Here is an 11,985-nt window from a genome sequence, read left to right on the forward strand (position 1 = left end):
AATTCTAAAGACGGCATCTGAAGGAAATCTAATTTCAGTCATGTTATCAAATAAGTTTTCTTAGTTTCTGCCATAGTAGACAGTGTTTGTAAGATAAGATATTTTTTCAACATATTTTTCTTTTATGTTTTATAAATAAAATTAATATACTGCCATATTTTATTGATATGCACTGACTTTTCTTAGTTTTATTTTAATCTCACCATTATATAAATTGACAGAATATTTTATTGTTGAATCATTGTTAGAAATTGAAAAAAGTTATTTTTGTGTGTAACTCCTGTGAAACACTCAATATTATATCTATATCTCTTATCAATAGCTAAGCTTTTATAAAAATAATTGATGCTTTAGCATGTGTTTTGCACCTTTCTTTCAAACAGATTTACAGACACATAGTAGGGTGTGTATGTGGGTGTACATGTCTATGAACATCAGATACAACACATAAATGCTTATATATATAATTTGTGTTGAGGACTGCATTAATGTGTTTTTAAAAGCATTGATTCTTGTAACAATAAAAGCAAATACTTGCATAATGTTTTATAGACTAGTTATCATAATCCTCACAAAAATTCTATTGACAAAATAGTGTTAGTTTAATATTCCAGATGAGAAAATGGGCTCCAAGTAATTAGATGGTTTGTTCCTGATCAAACAAGTGGAGAAAAAAAACCACCTCATTATAAAATTTTCTTGTTGAAATGCATCAGACTGCCTCTAAAATAGAGGAGAGAAGCAATAGTCGATACTCTAAATTGGATATAAACATTGGAATTGGGACTATCAGCCTAGACAAAAATAAGTATGTTTAATGGCACATATAGAACTTAGAGTCTTAACAAATTAATTTGTTTTTGGTCAGTTTCAGAATATGATTTTCATAATATGGAGAATCATTTTGTGGTTTTTTTCTAAATAATTAAATTCATAAGTAGAGATGGACTAAATAAAATATAAAGGAAATAGCCTAGGAAAATCTTGTAAAAACTAAGTTGGATATTTTATGACTTTTCTACATCTGTTTTCTAAATTATACACCAGGGTTCCTTTTAAATGACTACTTTTTTTGGGAAAAGAAATCTGAGTATATATCCACATGCAAATGAGCCTCAAAAAATACTAGATGCCTTTAGCATCCGTTAAAATGACATTACTAATTCATGATGAGAATATTTTAATGTTACTGGTGTTGCTTTTGGTTGGAAGCCAGGTGAATTTAATCCTATTACTATGCCTATAATGTGCAGTAGTTTTGGTTAATGGTATGTATTAATGCGGCATTGGACAGCTTGAATTGAATCAGAGAAATGGTGTTGGCAAGCATTCAAGACTTAAGAGAATTCAAAGTTTTGTATGCCTTCTTTTTTATTGTAAATTGACAATATGTAATTGTATAAATGTATGGGGTAAAATGTGATGTTATAATTTATGAATACAATGTGGAATAATTAAATCAAGCTAGTTAACATATCTATCACCTCAAAGACTTTTTTTTGTGGTGAGAATATTTGAAGTGTACTCTTAGCAATTTTGAAATGTATAGTACTTTATTAAATATATTACCATGCTGTGCAATGCATTTCAAATTTTCATCAGAAAAATCAGCATTGAAAGAATATATGCAAAAGTTCTATAAGCTTCTCAGAATGAAGTTGGACTCTTACCTTACAACATAATCAAAAATTAAGTCAAAATGGATCAGGAACTAAACATAGGAGGCAAAACTACAGAACTTTCAAAAGGAAACACAGACATTTCAAAGAAAACATAGACATTAGGTTTTGTAATTAAATATCTTGGATATGACACTAAAAGCTCAGACTACAACAGAAATATTAGATAAATTGAAGTGAATCAACATTAAAAACTTCTGTGCATGGATGAACACCATCAGAGTAAAAGGGCAACTTATAAAATGGGAGAAAATAATTGCAAATCATATATTCGGTAGGGGAGTAATATCCAGATTATGTCAAGAACTCCTATGTATTAGTCCATTCTTGCATTACTCTAAATATATACCTGTTAACTGGGTAAATTATAAATAAAAGAGGTCTAATTGGCTCACAGTTCTGTAGACTGTACAGGAAGCATGATGCTGGCATCTGCTTGGCTTCTGGGGAGGCCTCAGGAAACTTATGGCATAAAGGGAAGAGTGAGCAGGCAGGTCATATGGTCACAACAGGAGCAGGGGGATGGAGGGAGATGCCATACACTTTTAATTGACCAGATCTCATGAGAACTCACTATCAAGAGAATAGAACCAAGTAGATGGTACTAAACCATTCATGAGAAATTTGCCCCAATGATGCAATCAGCTCCCATCAGACCCCACCTCCAACATTGGGGATTAAAATTCAGCATGAGATTTGGGTGGGGACACAAGCCAAATTATATCATCCTCTAATTCAACAACAACAAAAAGACCAAAACAACTCAATTAAAAATGAATAAATGAGTTGACCAGAAATTTCTCCAAAGTTTGGCCAGTTAAGACCATGAATGGATGCTCAATATCACTAATCATTAGGGAAATGTAGATAAATCCCAAATGAGATAACACTTCACACCCATTAGGATGACTATTATTTTGAAACACCAAAACACTGCAGAAAACAACAAATGTTGTTGAGGATGTGGAAAAAATTGAAGACTTGTGCACTGCTAATAGGGTTGTAAAACTTTTTAGTTACTGTGGAAAGAAATATGTCGGCTTCTGAAAATATTAAAGTTAGAATTAGCAAGTGATCCAGCAATTCCACTTTTGGAAATATACCCAAAAGAATTTTAAAAAGGATCGCCAAAAGATACTTGTACTCCCATGTTCACAGCAACACGATTCACAATAGCAAAAGATGGAAGCAACTCAAATGTCCATCTGAGGTTGAATGGATAAATAAAATGTGGTATATGTAGGCAATAGAACATTATTCACCCTTACACAGGAAGGTTATGAAACATGCTATAACATGGATGAATCTCAATGACATGATGCTAAGAGGAAAAAGCCAGACACAAAAGGATAATATATGATTCCATTTATATGAGCTACCTAGAATAGTAAAATTCGTAGAGAAAGTAGAATAGTGGCTTCTGGAAGCTGGGGAGAGACACAGTATGGTGATTTATTTAATGGGTATGGAGTTTTTTTGGGAAGATGAGAATTTTTGGACATAGTTGGTGGGAATGATTGCACAACAAGGTAAATATACTTAATGCCGCTAAATTGTACACTTATAAATGATTACAATTATGTGTTTTATGTTATGTATACTTTACCATGATGAAAACATTATATAAGCTTTTCTGTAAAGTCTTAGAAAACATTTGGATTCATGCATGTTGGATGATTGAGTTTTATAGTGTAAAGTTAATGTAGTTGTGCTCTCTTATCAATTGTATGCTTCTTGCCTATATTTCCCAGATTCTTCTCATAGTTACAGAATTTTTAACCATTTAGTTGAGAAAAAAGAAAACCTCAAACACAAATGGAATTATGTATCCCGTTCAATGCATACTGTGAAATGTATTACTAACATTTTATTCATTTTAAAGATTTTCCTTATCAATTTAGGAAGATTGATAACTTTCTAAATTCATAGTGTACAGGTGTTGTGTATAGACAATACTGAATATTATTTAGGGTCTTTTGAATTTGGGATCTTTTTAAACATTTCATCAACACTTTTCATTTGCATACAGTGCTCTTAGTGTTTTGCCTTGCTTTAGTAATAGTAAATGAAGCAGGGAATCGGAGAGCATGATTGCTTTTGGAAAGACTCAATAGAGACATGGTTTTATCGCTATTGCTTGTTTTCTATGTTAATTAGAATTTGAGGTGAGATTCTGAAAGATATCAGGATAGTCACTTGAAATAGAGATTTGACAATAAGAAGGGTGGTAGACCATTACTGTGCTTTGAACTAGAGTCATTAATGTGATTGTGATAATTTTTACTTTGTAGGTTATTCATCACTTTCTCCCTTAGTGGTGTTTAGAGCATGATCAGTTATTACTGAACTGACAAGTATTAGTCTAGTAGTAATTTATAGGCTGACAAGTGCCAAAATTCATCCTCACATATGAATACACTGAAGCAGACAAACACTGTTTTCATCTCTGACACTATCTACAGTTTATTGTGATATATTATTTTGGCCTACAAGGCCACAGACAAATTATATTTAATCACTGCTTTAAACTAAAACATAACTATAAATATTGTTACACTCTTTAAATCAGCATAACAATCCAATAGACTTCTATTCAAAACCTTGAGATAATATTAACATTAAAATGACTAAAAAATATAAATGACCACTGTATTTTATTAAATAATTCTAAACACTTTTGAATGAAGATTAATTAGCATGATCATTATATAAATGGTCCTATTAATACAAAGGAAGTAATGTCAAGAGTCATTTCTGGTTCAAGTCAATTACGCTACATTTTAATTGAAAAGTAAAAGCTGTTCATTGTGTACAGAGGTAGCACTCCTGACATATCATATAAATGACCCCATTAATGCAAGAGAAATAAGGTCAAGTGAGACATTTTTACTGAAACCAATTATGTTCCATTTTAATTGAAAAATAAAAGCTGCTTTTATTCAAAGGGAGCATCACTGACATTCCGTCATATTCCATAGCCTCCTAATATTGCAGTAACTTGCTAACCAGACTCTCAGTTCTCTGCATTATACAAAGTTATCTTTTTACCACATTAGTTAGGTCATATGTTCCCTATTTAATGCCTTCTGAAGAGTCTTCTCTGTGCTTAGAAAAATGTCTGAAGTGCGAAAATAGCCAACAAGACCCTGTGTGATCTGTCCCCTGCTTACTTCTAGATCTGACTTCACACTAGTTCCCTTAGTTCACCAGGCTCCAGTCGGACTTGTTCCTGCCTCATGTCTCTTCACTTGTCTTTTCTATCAGCAAGAACATACTTGTTCTCCCTCTTTATATGGCTGACAACTTCCTGCCATTCAGTCTCAGCTGAAAGGTCTCATCTTCAGAAGAATGTTTTCCAGTTTACCATATGTGAAAGAGCTCTCCTGATGAGCCCTCCCAGCCATTCTGTATCCTATTCACACTTCTTGCTTTATAATTGTTAGCATTATCTGAAATCATCTTGTTTGGTTGTCTAACTTTTTTCTTCCTTGCTTCCCCTCTGAGAAAGTTTGGTGTCTTGTCCATTGGCTTCAGTACTATATAGTCAGTAGCTAGGAGAATGCCAAGGAGATGGTAGGTGAAAAATACTTGTGGAAAGGATAAGTAAATGAATTGCAATAGTACAGACATACGCCATCTTATTTGTTAATAGGTGACTATAGGTTGATATTTAGAGTTTCATTTATCATGATTACCTAACTCAAGAACAAACTCTCCTGCTAGTCAAGACTCAGGTTTAAGTATGTGACATAACTCCCCTGACAGACTATGTCACTCCAGTCATTTGTGGAATCTGACTTTGTTTCCATATAGAAATCTACTGGATGGACCAGTCACATTTAAATATAATCATCATTGTGTATGTGTTTGTATAAGTTACGTTGGCCATTTTATTGGAGACTGAATCTATCAACTCAAAAGGCCATGAAAATAGTCAGGATGAAAAGTCCTCAGACTATATAATTGTAGAAATTATTTCTACTCTAGAAGTACACAATTTTAAGACTTCTGAGTGCCTCTCTCCCATCTCCTGTGAAGAGCATCACTGATTTATCGCTAAATGAGCAGATTATATACTGAGGTTTTAGTGTAGAATGTGCCATACAGTAGCTGTGCTTCTTGAAGAAATCTCTGGATAGGCCAGGTGGGTTTATGGTAAGAGATAAAATTAAATAGATGCTGCAAAAAAGGAGACAACATTATTAAAGTCACTGGAAGAAATGACACTTGTAAACATGTTTGACATGAGTTGATAACATAAGGGTAATCCAAAAAGAGTTCAAAGAAAAAGGCATTGCAACCATTCGAGGGACAGAAATAATGTCCAGAGAGTACATTTGGGCTACATTTTAGAGAAAGGCCTTGATACGTAGAAATAGGGAAGAAGGGCATTCTAGGTGAAATAGCAAGGCAAAAGCACCAATGAAGAATAAATAAGAGGAAGGCATATTCAAGGTATAGAAATTCATGTAATTATGTGAGGTACAAAAAAGAATATCAAGTGTGCATTTATATCCTTGGTATCATGCTAGGAACCAAGGATAGCTAGAATAAAACGTATGCATTTAAAGAAATTTTGACTATTTTCCAAATGATTGTAATGATTCCTATATATAACATCAGTATATGAAGCACCCGGTTTCCCAACCCTTGCAAATAAGCCTGGATTTATTTAACATTATATCACTCTGTCCTTTCCTCCTGCAACCGTAATTTGTAAGTTATTCCCATCAATTCATTCATCAAGCATTTACTGAATACTCAATACATATCAAGATGCTGATTAGCACTTGGGAAACAAATATGTCTAATCTCAAGGGACATATAGTAGAATGGGAGAGAGATACAGTTCCTTTAAATTCTGGATCTTTCCATCTCTCTTCTATTTTCAATACAACTTGCATTCATGGAAAAATTTATTCTCTGTGGCAACAAAGTAGGGCAGATATTTGCACTGAAAGGTGAAGAGAGATAGAGAAGCTTTTCTGCCTCAGATTTATCCTGAGATACTAACAAATATGACATTTGAATAATTCTGTTAAATACTATGTGGCATACTGATTTCATTTCATATGCTTATTAAGATAAGTATGCCTCCTCGTTTTAATAGATGGTATTATAGAAACAAGAAGTGTTGGGTTACAGTAATGTTTCTTTTACTTATTATCTAATCGATCTTGGATAAGTCACCTAATATTTGGATAGGTACATCTGCACATATATAGCAGTGGAATAGTAATAGTTTGAGGGATCTTTGTGACATTTAAGAAAAATTACTACACGGGTCAAAACGTATAATCTAAACACAAAATTGAACTTTCCAGTTTATACTGCAGATTTATTCAGCATCTTTGCTTCTAATTCCATGTGTTTTTTGCTTCAGAGTTCTTTTTTATCCTCTGTATCTTATTTTACAGTCAATAAGTTCCTGGGGACTACTTTCTCAGTGGAAAACTGTTAGAATCCTGAAGAAATATATCACCTGGGATGCCTGGGTCGCCGTTTTTTTTTTTTTTTTTCTTCTTTTTTTTCCTTTTAAGCAGAAAACCCTGCATCTGACTTAACCATAAGATCCAATAGTCACTATGAAATTCAGCAAGCTAAGGATTATCTCGTCTGTAGTTTTAGCTCTCTGAAACTTTAAAAAAGGAGTTTTAAAGTTTGCATATCTGAATTTTTCAGGTAGCATTATATATGTAACCAAAAATATATGAAACAATAAGAAAATTCCTAAAGAATTAGTTTGTGAAATGATTAATCCATTTAGCTTGGTGCTTCTAATGGATATGATAGCCTGATTCCCATAGAGAAATTGAGGTAAGGCATTAAGAGCACAGGCACGCAATTTTGCAGTAACTAACTCGTCTCTCCCATGTTGCCAGGCGTGCCCCATATTGGTGAGCAGTGTAAGGATTAAGCTAGGAAAGAAAGTGGAGAAGGTGCTACATGGAAATCAGAATATACATTGAATATAGGAATGCATCTGACTAAGAAAGAGGCAATGAGAAAGGGAACAGTAAATTAGATTTTTCTTGAGCCCTTTATTTTTTACTTTGACATTTTGTCTACAGGATTAAGCATTCAGTGCCTGATAATAAGTTTAGTATTGTGCCAGGGAAACCTAGAGAAAAAATTTTAAATGATCCTTGCCTTCTAGCAACTTTTAGTGTAACTCGAGAGTCAGGACTAACCAAAATAGAGCACTAGGCCTGAAGTACAATTCTGTGTGAAGTAGTAAATTTCACTTTATAGTGCATGAATGCTGTAGAAATATATGAGAGAAATCAACAAGAGCTGTGATGGAAAATAAGAAACACATCCAGAAATAGAAACTGAGCTGAAACTGAAAGATATTTAGAATTGGATAAGATAAAATGAGTATTTCTGGTTGCAAAGCAATATGAGAGCATGCTCCATACAGGTGAAGTAAAAATGGCATTTTTATCCTTTTACTTTTTATGTCTGTTTTGTTTATGGGCACCTATTTGGGCCCATTGTTATGGCTTTGGGAGACAGGGAGAGAATACAGAGCACATGACCCCTTCTTGTGGTAGTTTTGCTCTAGATGAAAATATAACCACCCTTTATTGAACATATACTGTGTTTCAGGCACTCTGCTCTACTTTTATGCTTTGTTATCTCCTAATCTTCAGAATACTTGTGTGACAGCAAATTGCAAAAGAGTAAATGGGGGGTTTGTCTGATTCCCAAGTCTGACATTCTTGCCTTTATGACCACTGACACTAAGGAGCTTGTTATATAATTACAGGAACTCAAGGGTCTTGGTCATTAATAGATCAAGTGCTATGAAGTGACCAATTATTTTACCAAGTGGATGGAATAAAACATGACTACTGTACTCATTTGGATGAGTAGGAGAATGGTGAACTTTCAAAGGCCATGGAAAGCAAGCCTGTAAAGAGATACCAAAATGGCATGTAGCAACATGCAAGGAGGAGAAAGACCTGAATTTAAATGCTTTCTCTATTGTCTAGAGCTGCATGAGCTTGAGGAATCTGCATCATCTTCCTTCTCTGGATCCTGAAGCTCAAGAGTTAAAATATATCACTCCTACCCTCTTAAGAGTTCACAGTTTAAGTGACAGAGGTAGTCAAGAGTGTCAGTTTGCCTTTTCCCCAAAGTAAAGCCTGACAGAAAGTCATGATTGGCTGATTACTGAAGAAATTATTTTCTAAGAAAACTCAGGGACCTGGAAAAGTGAGACAAGGAAGAGGGAAAAGCTAATAAAGATAACATTGTTGAGCTGTTTACCATAATAGGTAACTGTACCTCAGCCTTGCCTGGGACCTTATAGAACTTGCCTCAGAAATGTCCCTTTGAAGGACAAATTATCTTTCTCCCTCCTACTCTTGTCAACTGAGAGTTAATTCCTGGGAGCTAACCCTTTCAATTCTTGGCGCTGCAGCAAAAAAAAAAAAAAAAAAAAATCAGAGATGGGTTGATGGGATACAGTGCAAAACACAAAGAGGTATCTACTGTTCAAAATAAACCTATAAAGGAATCTGTGTTAGTCTGTTTTCACGCTGCTAATACAGACATACCCAAGACTTGGTAATTTATAAAGGAAAGAGATTTCATTGACTCCCAGTTCCCCGTGCCTGGGGATGCCTCACAATCATGATAGAAGGCAAATGAGAAGCAAAGTCACATCTTCCATGGTGGCAGGCAAGAAAAGTGAGCATGTGTTGGGGAACTCCCCTTTATAAAACCATCATATCTCATAAGACATACTATCAAGAGGACAGAATGGGAAAGACCTGCCTCCATGATTCACTTACCTCCCACCAGGTCCCTCCCACAACATGGTGGGAATTATGGGAGTTAAAATTCACGATTTGGGTGGGGATACAACCAAATCCTATCAAAAGAAAAATTATAAAGTAAGAACAGAAAAACCTTGAAAGTTGGGCTAAAATTATATGGAATGTGTATGTCTCAACATTTTCTATTACATCACTGAATCATATAACTTGTTAAGAATGGGGTTACGCAAAATTTCAGTTAGGTTGGAGAAGTAAATTCAAGAGAACTATTTATATAACATGATTATAGTTAATAGCAATGTATTGCATGTTTGAAAATTGCAAAAAGATAGACTTTAAATGTTCTCACCACACACACACAAAAGTATGTAAGGTAATGGATATATCAATTAGCTTGATTTAGCCATTCTTTAATGTATATATATATCAAAATATATTGTATACTATAAATATATATAATTTTATTTGTCATCTTAAGTAAATTCAAAATTAGAAAATGAATGGGGCTAATCTCTCTACTGTAAGAGTTAAATCCTGAATTGTAGGGAACTTCTTGCTGATGAAGATTAATTTGGCCCTGAAGAAAGTTTCATGTCATCATGAACTTACGGCCTGATTTCAAACTAGTCATGAGCTGTGGAGGGATATAGGGCACATAGCTTTCCATAACATCATCTCTTATGCTGTTGTGGGTCACTTAGTTCTAACTCTAAAGTTGGGAAAATGTAGATAGGGGCAAGTGACAGCATGTGGTTTGATATATACTTGATTGTATTCATAGGAAGACTCTCTGCCTTTTTGATAGGTAGCTTGGAGTGCTTCCTGTCAGGGCTTCCACCAGTTACCCAGAAGATTAAAGGTTGAAGTAATGATTGTCTTTGGAATGTTCCTCTATCCATCTATAGATCTATGGTTTTATTCATTTGTTTCCCAAATGGATCCACAAGGGGATTAATCTTGTATTTTTTTTTTTCTGATGACTTTTATAAACTACATGTATAAGACATATAATATTGGCATCACATCAACTTGTGCATAGGGATATTTAAATATTTAAATGTGTTCTCGTACACTGTCTGAATGCTTTTGATTTTCAGTGATTTTACTGTTATCAAAAACCATATTCAACTACACATTTTTCTGACCTACTAGACATTCACATTTAGCTTTGTGCACTTTGTCATTGTAGAAGCGAGTATAAAAAAATGAAATTTATGATTCAATCAGAAAACAAGTATTGAAGCTGCTGAAATATGTTCTCAGCTTTATTTCTTCTATGAAAAGTCCAGGTTAATGTTTATAAAATATTTTTAAACTTTTTTTTTTCTGTTCAGGATTGAATTTCTTGTTGAGCCAGTATGGTGAGATAATTCTTGCTTCTGTGAAAAAAAAATGCATTTTAATGATAGTTACTTATATGAAAATGTTACTAAGATTTAATTTATGCTCTTAATGCTGCTTAAAATAAATGTATTCAATAACAAAACAAAGCCAATCGCCATAGCACATTAATTAGTGAATAGACTCTCTGTAGTTACTGAAACTGAATGACAGGTAGTCAGACCTTAATATTTGTACTAACAATTGGATTCTTCTTTGCCCTAGATCAAGCTTGCTGATTACAGTGCAATGAAGAAAAATTAATTAGTTTGCTCCAGTGGAGCAGTTAATGTAGCACAAGTGAAAACCATACCCTGTTTCCCTCTGTAACCAACTTGTTTTCAATTCCTCTGCCTTTTAATACACAACCATTTTCTTGATCACTTCCCATTTAGGAAAAGTTTAATTAAGTAGATAATACTATTTAGAAAATACAGTGTGAAGGAAAAAGCATGTTAGTAAATTCAAACCATAGTTATTTTTATTGCCATTTCAGTTCCATTTTATACCTGGCAAGCAAATAATAGAAAATTATTTTAAAATATTTGTAATTATGAACTCAGTAAGGATATGGAAATATCATTAAATTACAAAACATTTATTACTCATCAAAGCGCACATATTCCTGTGTTGGGCTGTCCTTAGTTTGAGCAAACACATTACCTGCCCACAGGGAACTTTTCATCTTTTAGAATCTAGAATACATTTCAGAGAATCTTACCAAAAAGATATAGAATACAGCTATATTAATTTATAGAAACATGTATTTTAACTTTAGAAGCATTATGTGTTCACTTCCATATTCTCCTTTCAAATAAAATTTACTCGTGTTCCATTTTTTACATTATTTAATTGTTTAAAGACAGTATTTTCAGAGGAGAGAATTGTTCTTTAAAGCATCCCTTGTTTACCATACCTATTTGTTACTTAATAAAGGGAGATTTTCTCTTTCCACATTTCTTCCTCCTGTCACAGCTTTCGGGCCTACTTGAAACCGCATAGGTAGTCTTTCCATGGCAATTCAAAATCTCCTGGTCAAAACCAACTAGATTTGGTTTTGGCTAAAAAAAAAAAATTACTGAGCCTTGGAAAATACCGAAAAAGTACTGTCATGATTTATTCATCCTGTAGAATTAAAAAAA

At 33.7% G+C, this 11,985-nt stretch overlaps 1 protein-coding gene across 7 annotated transcripts in view; it reads left to right on the top strand.

Moving 5' to 3' along the window:
* Positions 1 to 11,985, top strand: part of DMD (dystrophin) — a 2,133,401-nt gene that overhangs the window by 449,415 nt on the left and 1,672,001 nt on the right. The window lies entirely within an intron of this gene.

This window comes from Cebus imitator, unplaced genomic scaffold, assembly GCF_001604975.1.
Source record: "Cebus imitator isolate Cc_AM_T3 unplaced genomic scaffold, Cebus_imitator-1.0 Scaffold208, whole genome shotgun sequence".
In the NCBI taxonomy this organism is placed as follows: Eukaryota; Metazoa; Chordata; class Mammalia; order Primates; family Cebidae; genus Cebus; species Cebus imitator.